The following is a 9,691-nucleotide window of genomic DNA, read 5'->3' on the forward strand; positions in this document are numbered from 1 at the left end:
GGCTCGATCGGTCCAATGACATCCATTTCCTAAGCAACGAACAGCCATGGTGCTGACATTGTATGCAATTCAGATGGTGGAGAATGAATCAAATCTCCATGTACCTGACATTGATGACACTTGCGCACGAAACTGATGCAATCCCGGCAGAACCGCGGCCAGAGAGGCCCTCTGAACCTTCAGCAGGGTTCTGGCGTATTTTCAGCAGTGATTTGGCATTTAATTAATTATTAAATAATTAAATAAATTTTGTCCAAAAATAATCTTATCGATCGATCATTTGACAAATCCAAATCCAGATCCAAATTTAATTCTCTTCAACTCCTTTTAAGAGCTTTAAGAAGTGATTCTATATATAAGCACACAAATGTGGTTGTCCCTCACCAATGAGGGAAAAAGTGCAAGACAAAAGTTCATTTCTTCAAATTTTCGATTTCCCTCCATTTTATTTTCGTACATTTCCAATTCACACATCTTCTACTTTAAAGCCCAATGGCTTAAAGTCCAACTGTTATAAAGCCTAATCTTTTACCTGTACATGTAGTGTAATTTTTCGATGACTTTAAAAGATGTATAGCTTCGCCCTGGTCCTTATATGAGAATAGTGACCTTTGAAAGGATGTGTATGAAATTAATTGCCTTAGTACCCATACTGATTGATTTTTATTCTGAAGAGTGCTCTGATCTCCAATATAATTGCGGATAGATCATGTCGTCTATATTGGTCTAGCAATTGGTCCATTTTGAACATTGGTGCATGGAGGGCCCTCTTCCTTGCCAGCTAATTACCCCATCTAAAAGTGGGGTGCGGGGAGTTGGGGACTTGGGTATGAGACAGAGACACACAAGTACAATGTTAGGCATTTCATGTTGACATGTAAGAGACTTTTTTTTTTCTTCAAATTTAACCATCTAGCAGCCGTAACTCATTGGTTCGATTAATTTGAATTTGCGTCTGGTAAATTCATTAAGGGGTTGATCTACAGAAAGATTCTTCGAACCCGTTTGTGGCCATAAATTTTGTCAAAATATATTTGGATTTTTTTTGGTAAATACATATTTGTTCATAAATTTTATCCATATTTTGGCAAATTCCCAAAACCCAAAATCCAAATCCCAAAACCAGCTCAAGTTGGCCCAAAATATTCTATTACATTTTTTAAAAATTGCCCTACATTTTGTATTTTATAAAAGAGCCCACCATTAATTTATTATTTTGTAACAATGCTGCTTCGTCTTCTCGATCATCTGATAGTGTATTATGTAGTTCATTATAAAAATAATAATTTTGCACCAAATTTATTTATGTTCAAGACTATGGTTTGTGATAATATAATGAATGTTATTGATGAAGGTACTGTTGGGTATTTGTGATAGATTTTGGAACTTGTGGGTATAAGTCATGTTTCATGTTTTTTCAAAAAAAAAAAAAAGGTGAAATATCTTTTGAAAACTCATGTCCAAACACATTTTCATCTTCAAATCAAATTCACCCAAATCAGATTTTTCAAAACAAGTTTGGGAATCTATAGCCAAACGCTAGCTTCATTTTCAGGATTCAAACCTTATAAGACCTTTGGCTAGATCCCAACTATGCATCACGTAACACTCCTCGATGGTGCAATGACTTTATCTCTATATACTATTGATAATATGCTAGACTTGCATGTAATTCGGTGTGTTTTACCCCTACTTTACTATATTTAGTGATTTAAAAGTGGGAAAATGTCCAATTGAGCTTGCTGGTGTAATCTTATTGTGTAGTAGTTGATTGGTAGAAAACGAGATGATTTAGCGGCCAGAAAGGCTTAACTGCTGCCGATTTCACTTACGAGGTATTTTCTTCCAGATGAATTTTATGGCCACTTTAACCTATTCGTAGCAGCCATACTCGATCTCAGAAGGCAAGTAACACCATTGTTGAAGCAGATTTGAGCTCGGAAGATCCTCAAGTCGATTTTACAAGACGAATCAAAGAGTTTTTCTTTACTTTTCTACCCTTTTTGCTATGGATATGTATTGACGCCTAGTTTATAAATTTTTTGAGTATAATTATGAGTAGCTATCCTCATCTATGATTTTGACGAAACCGATTGTTGGGTGAATTGGTGATGGTGTTTATCTATAAGTGCGCCATTTTTAATAATCTATTTGTTTAATTATGTTTTGCTTATAGTTAATTGAAGGGCGCTTGATTAGTTATGTCGTTATATCTTGTATTACTTGATAAAGATTACAAAATCAAATTGATGTTGCACGAGTAATTAAAATATTAATTGTGAGGATTTAAAAATGTGATTAGAGATAAAGAAGCTTTGACACAATCTTCGTGAATCATTCGAGTTGCTAGCTCGAGTTAGTTCGAGAGAGTAATTACGACAACGAGAAAACTCACGATCGATAGAGAATAGTGCTGCGAGATTATAGTGAAGATGTTAACGTTCATCCCAATAATTGAGAAAATTACTCTACTAGGCTTTTTACTCTTGTATACACATTTATCTCCTTAGTTGATAATTTTAGTGTTTTAATATTTGCTAGTTAAGTAGTTTAAAATAACAATCTTAATTTTTGTAACCCTGAAATTGGTCTACCCTATTTTCTTAGTGATATTGAATGGCTATAGCCAAATGTTGGTTCTTTATGGGTTCGGTTCTGCACTGTTTATCTAGATATATTTACGGTGATCGCTTATCCTTACTAAAGTTGGACGTGATCAACTATAGAAGACAAGCCTTGTAAAGTAACTAGTTTAAGTTTTGGTAGACTAGGTGATGGGCCGGCTCAATGGTGGATCTAGATCTAAGACAATGGGTTCAATTAAATCCAATATTTTCTGTACTAAGCATAATATATTTGTGAAAACTCAATAAATCTCAATAAATATTAAACTAATATGTTTCCATAATTTTAAAATACAACACATTTAGTATTTTGTACGAATCTTAAAGGTCTAACCCATCAAGTTAAAACCTTATTCTCGATTGGCCATTGTGAATATAGTACTGATGTTAGACTTGTTAGTATAGTACTTACTAGCAAAGTGCTATCCAGTCAATAAGATTCCTCAGGGTGGTACTTAGAACATATATAGTTCATTTGATGTAAAGGTTAGATGAGATATAGTCCTTAGATCAATAAAGCAACGTGGTCTTTTATGGGTTCTAATAGGGATATCAATTGATAATTAAAAATCGACTAAATCGATCGAATCGTACCGTACAGAATTGATTTTTATGTTTCTTTTAATAAAATTATAGGTTTTTATATAAATCTACAACCATACCGATAATTAGGTTAGGTTTTTTATTTTATGAAAATAAATCGAACCGTAACAAATAAATTTACATGTCAAAATATATTTATATACTAAGTTTAAAAATAATAAAGCATTAAATTTTTCCTGGGGCCTTGGAATTATAAAATGGTTACATGTCAACAAGTAATTAAAATCAAAATCCTAATTTCCAAACCTATGATGCTACTCCTACTGAAACTAAATTATTTCCAGCATATTCACTAGTAAGACACAAAGTATTCTAGAGATTATGAGTTGCAAACTACAATGTATTGAATATGTTTCGTTTCTATGATTTAGATTGACCTTTTTGACTTTTTAATATTCTATAGACTTTATTCTTGAGTCCCAGCTTGGTTAACATCTTTCTACTCGTGTGATTTATCTTTTCTTTGTCTTTTCTTAGTTTCTTCTACGTGGTCGTAGAGTAGTTGATGGATCTATAATCTGGTCATCTTTCATGTTTTCTTTATTCATCACCATTTAAACAGTAAAAATGTTTAGAGGGTTTTGCTAAGTCCTATAAAAGTATGTATGTTATTGTATTCTACTTTTATTAGTAACTTTTACATGACATATAAAAAAATATCGAAAATTAACCGAACCGTACCGATACCAAAGTAAAATTGACATGATTGACACGGTTTCGAAAAGTTTTAAGTTTGGTTATATAAAATAGAATAATCGAAAAATTGGTAAGGTACAAATTTAATAAAATAACCGATCGAACCGAAGTATTAACACCCCTAGTTTCTAGCAGACCACTGCATATCAAATTGGACTTCGTTGAAGTTCCTTTTGGCTGCTATAATTAATTCATTTGGCCAAAAATTAAGGATTAGGATTATAGTTTGGCGTATCCTTTAGCTAGTAAAACACATATTGTTCAAACTATTGGTCCTCATGCTTTCACATATTGCTTTCAATGATATTCTTATCTACTTATCTTTGGTTAGGCAAATGTGCTTCATATCGTTGCCTTGCATGTTCTAATTCTACACACCCAAAAATTGCTGATTTAGATGACCCTTGTCCTTTCATCAGAATTGAATCAAGTTAAACACCTGAAACCAAGGGTCAACGTAACTGAAAGTGTGAAACTAACGATTTGTCCCAACCAAAAATGTGGTTTTCTAATTTTAAACATACGTCATGAAATATGAAATACTATACACAACCTACTTTGGGGTGGGGGGAGAGGGGGAGGGGAGAGGGGAGGGAAGATCAATAACCAAAAATTAAAGAAGTGGCTGGTTTAAATTTGTTAAATAACTATTTGGCCATAACATTCTCGTGGTGTCCTATTTAGAATTTTTGTAACAACTTATAATTTTAAAGTTGGCCTTAATTGTCTGGAGGTGCTTTCCTTGATTCCTTCTACTTCTAACAATGAAATCATATTATTATTATTTTGGGCTTTTTATTTTATTATTTGAACGTGTAAATTTTATTAGTAATCCAAAATTACAATAACAGGGGTGGTAACACTCCCTGTACCTACTTAGAATGGATAAAGTAGGATTTCAGATTAAGCTTACAAAAAATTTGCAATGATGAGAGATGCACTCTCTCCTTCCTATACAAAATCATATCAGCAAGGAACATCGAAGGTAAATGTTCCTGTCCAAAAAGAAAGAATTCCTAGCAATACTCATTCTGAAAGATGGAAGATTCATTCTGTCCATGTTAAGCTCTCCCCTAATTTCTCTAGGAAACTGTTAGTTGCTTGTAATCCAGGTGATATCACTGCTGTAGTGTAGACCCCAATTAGCAAGACGAGTTGCTACCTTATTGCCTTCCTTGAAGCAATGTTGAATTTACTGTATAAGGGTAAAATCGAGTTCATGGTACGCCTCGGTTTTCGATGAAGTAAACGAAGCAAGAAATGTAAAGGCAAGGAACAGGAATCGAGGCAAGGAGCCCCTTGATCTGAGGTCCGGGTGAAATGACTTCCCTCGAGAATATTGGAGCCATGACCCCCAGGTCCGATTCGAACCCCAAAGGCCTCGGAGAGCATTAGCAGATGATCGAGCACGACCAACAGAAGGCCATGATATCCGTGACCGGCCGGATATCACGGCATGAATCTCGGCACGTATCGATAGAGAATCGGTAATTAGTGAAACAGAAGATTTTTACCTTTTATAGAATTGTACTGGGGTAAAACTCCTGTCACGACCCGGATTTTCCCACCATCGGAGTCGTGATGGCGCCTACTCGTGGTAGCTAGGCAAGCCAACTTATTTACCTTCCCATCACTAAGCAATTATTTTTTTTTACAGTTTATAGCATCAATGTAGAACATGAAATTTAATAATAATAATAACGGAAGTGTAATTCATAAGTCTGAATCAAAACGCGGAATAGTCAACAATAGCCTCTACCCAAGATTTGGTGTCACATTACTCACGAACCACTAAGAATAAACTAAATACAAATGTCTGAAAGAAATATAACAGCTGTCTGTCTCGAAAACAATGAGGCAACAGTCAAAAGGAAAATATAAAGAAGAGACGCCGGGCCTGCGGACGCCTACAAGGCTACCTCAGTCTCGTGAATAGGAAAGTCTGCTCCCGAACTACTGCTGCTGCTGCTCCTCAAAACCTGGACCTGTGCAAAAATGCACAGAAGTGTAGCATCAGCACAACGACCCCATGTGCTGGTAAGTGTCTAGCCTAACCCCGGCGAAGTAGTGACGAGGCTAGACTGGACATAACATAAACCTGTGCAGTTATAAATATACAGCGGGAATCGAATATCAAGTAATTAACAACAAGGGGAGGGAGACATGCTAAGGGGAGATACAATATTAACAGCAATCCAGAGTAACAACTAAAACAGCTTAGGTTCACAATGAATAAAGAATCAATACTCAAATACAAACACATAGCCTCAATAACTGTTGCGGCGTGCAACCCGCTCCATAATTACTATTGTTGCGGCGTGCAACCCACTCCACAAATACCACTGTTGCGGCGTGCAACCCGACCCATATCATTTATCATGTATCATTGTTGCAGCGCGCAACCCGATCCTCACCTTTTACTGTTGCGGCGTGCAACCCGATCCTCAATATCATTGTTGCGGCGTGCAACCCGACCCTCACATATTATTGTTGTGGCGTGCAACCCGATCCTCAATATCATTGTTGCGGCGTGCAACCCGACCCTCAATGTCATTTAACAGTCCGACTCCCCAAACAACAGTCACAATTAAGGGGCATAAAAATAAGTAAACATTTGACAAACATCCCGACAAGGGAAAGAATCCAACAAGTTCAACCAGACGTCCCGGCAAGGGAATAATCAACAACGTTTTCTCTTTCTTACTTTTCTTATCTCACGATATCACTGGAGCCCAAGCTCCAAGAAATTTCTTATCTCATATTCCATCACAAACAACAATATAACGACTTCCCAGTAAGGGAACAAAACATCATCTTAAATATTCTGGCAAGGGGATTACTATAACCACATTAGTTCAAACATCTAACCACCACATTAGTTCCAACATCTAACTACCACAGCTATAACCAACCTATTACCACACTTGACCACCTCAGCTATATCTAACCGACTACCACACCCAACCAACCCATCTATAACTATAGTCATCATATGACACAAGGAAACATTAACCTGAGCGACCCTAGTATCCGTTAAGAACACAATGCAGAGGAATCACAACCCAACAATAGCCCGCCAAGAGGGCAACATAATGATCTCTCCTCTTTCTCGCTTTTACTTCACAATTCTTTTTCACAACTCGAGCAGATGCTCCAGAGGTTCAATTATCACTTATACTTTCGCAATTCGTTCTACAACTGGAGCCGACGCTCCTCAATGAATCAAGTCATTTCATATACTTTCAATATTCGTATCACAGTTCGAGCCAATGCTCCTAGGAATCAAATTATCATATCACCATTCACATGTTATTCACAATATATGGAAATACTCCAATAAACATGAAATTCACAATAAGTTCATGATAATCACATTATAAGGACTCACGGTCATGCTAGATACCAATGTATAGATACTCGTCACCATGCCTATACATCGTACTCGATCACATAGCAGTTAGCAACAAGACTCAACTCCTATTCCCTCAAGCTAGGGTTAAACCAAACACTTACCTCAAAGCCTTGAAATCCACTTAATCCTCAACTATTGCTTTACCTCGTGGTTCCACCTCCAATTCGCTCGAATCTAATCACAAATTGCTCAATTACTTTAATAAACATTATATGAATCAATTTGAATGCAAAAAAATGAGTTTCCCAAGTTTTTTCCAAAAATTCCAAAATCGCCCCCGGGCTCACGTGGTCAAAACTCGAGGTTCGAACCAAAATCTGGCTACCCATTCCTCCACGAGTTCAAATATATAATTTGTTTTGAAATCGGACCTCAAATCGAGGTCCAACTCCCCAATTTATAGAAAACCTAGGTTCTACCCAAAAATCCCAATTTCACCCATGAAAATCTTTGATTTCAAGTGGAAAACATGTTTAATGATGTTAAAGATTGAAAGAATTGAGTAAAAATCCACTTACTAGTGATTTGGGATGAAGTTTGCTCTTGAAAATTCGCCTATGGTGTTTGGGTTTTGAAAGAATGGTGAAAAGTGGTGAAAATTCGACTAAGTATAAAATTTGCTGGGCCTCGGATATGGGAAATGCGAATAGAGGTTCGCATTTGCGAACAAAATAGGCGTGGGAATTGCGAACATTTTAGTTCGCATTTGCGAACTTGGGTCTGGAGGCCAGGTTTCGCATTTGCGAAAATTCGATCGCATTTGCGATCAGTGGCCTCTCGCATTTGCGACCTGTGCGTAATTTCCCAGACCTTGCAATTGCGACTCGAAGCTCGCATTTGCGAGCTCGCAATTGCGAGTCTCCCTTTCGCATTTGCGAAAACCACAGAAGCCAGCATACCAGATTTTAAAAAAATGAGAAATGCAATCCGATGCCTATCCAAAACTCACCCGAGCCCTCGGGGCTCCAAACCAAACATGCACACAACCTCGAAAACATCCTACTGACTTGCTCGTGCGATCAAATCGCCAAAATAACTTCATTTACATAGAATCAAGCCTCAAGGCACACGATTTTCCTTCTAAACTTCATAACCTTTCAAGCTTTTAACTCATAGTCCGAAACACGTCAAACGACGTCCGATAAGACTTGTATCGGGCGTCGGAACCAAAATACGAGCCCGATACCATAGTCTTTTAATCAATTTTCATTTCCATTTTCCTTAATAATTTCAGAAAAACAATTTCACTGAAAAATTCATATCTCGGGCTCTAGACTTCGGAATTCGATTCCGGGCACATGCCCGAGTCCCATATTTTTCTACGGACCTTCCGGGACCGTCCAATCTCGGGTCCGGGTCCGTTTACCAAAAATGTTGACCAAAGTCAACTATACTCATATTAATATCAAAATTCTTCAAAGTTTTCACGGAATTCACATATTTCAACATAAAAGCTTTCCGGCTACGTGCCCGGACTGCGCACGCAAATCCAGGCAAGAAAAAAAAAGAGGTTTTAAGGCCTCGAAAGCACGGAATGGATGAGGAAATAGGTGATGACCCTTTGGGCCGTCACATCCTCCACCTCTAAAACAACCGTTCGTCCTCGAGCGGACAAAAGAAGGAAGTACTTGAGTCGGGGAACAGATGTGGATAACGGCTCCGCATATCAGACTCGGATTCCCAGGTCGAGGCCTCAGGGGGCTGACCTCTCCACTGAACACGAACAGAGGGAAAACTCCTAGATCTCAACTAACGGACCTGCCGGTCTAGTATAGCTACCGGCTCCTCCTCATAAGATAAATCTTTGTCCAACTGGACAGTGCTGAAGTCTAATACGTGGGTAGGATCGCCGTGATACCTCCGAAGCATAGACATATGAAAAACTGGGTGCACGGCTGATAGGCTAGGTGGCAATGCAAGTCTATAAGCCACCTCTCCCACCCGATCAAGAATCTCAAACGGACCAATGAACCTAGGGCTAAGCTTGCCCCTCTTCCCAAATCTCATCAAGCCCTTCATAGGCGACACTCGGAGCAATACCCGCTCACCAACCATAAAAGCCACATCTCGAACCTTGCGGTCTGCATAGCTCTTTTGCCTGGACTGAGCTGAACAAAGCCTATCCTGAATGATCCTGACCTTGTCCAAGGCCTCCTGAACCAGATCCGTACCCAACAACCGAGCCTCTCCCGGCTCAAACCATCCAACCGGAGACCGACACCGCCTACCATAGAAAGCCTCATAAGAAGCCATCTGAATGCTCAACTGGTAACTGTTACTGTAGGCAAACTCTGCTAGGGGCAAAAACTGATCCCACGAACCTCCAAAGTCGATAACACAAGCTCGGAGCATATCC

Source organism: Nicotiana attenuata, chromosome 7 (genome assembly GCF_001879085.1).
Source record: "Nicotiana attenuata strain UT chromosome 7, NIATTr2, whole genome shotgun sequence".
In the NCBI taxonomy this organism is placed as follows: Eukaryota; Viridiplantae; Streptophyta; class Magnoliopsida; order Solanales; family Solanaceae; genus Nicotiana; species Nicotiana attenuata.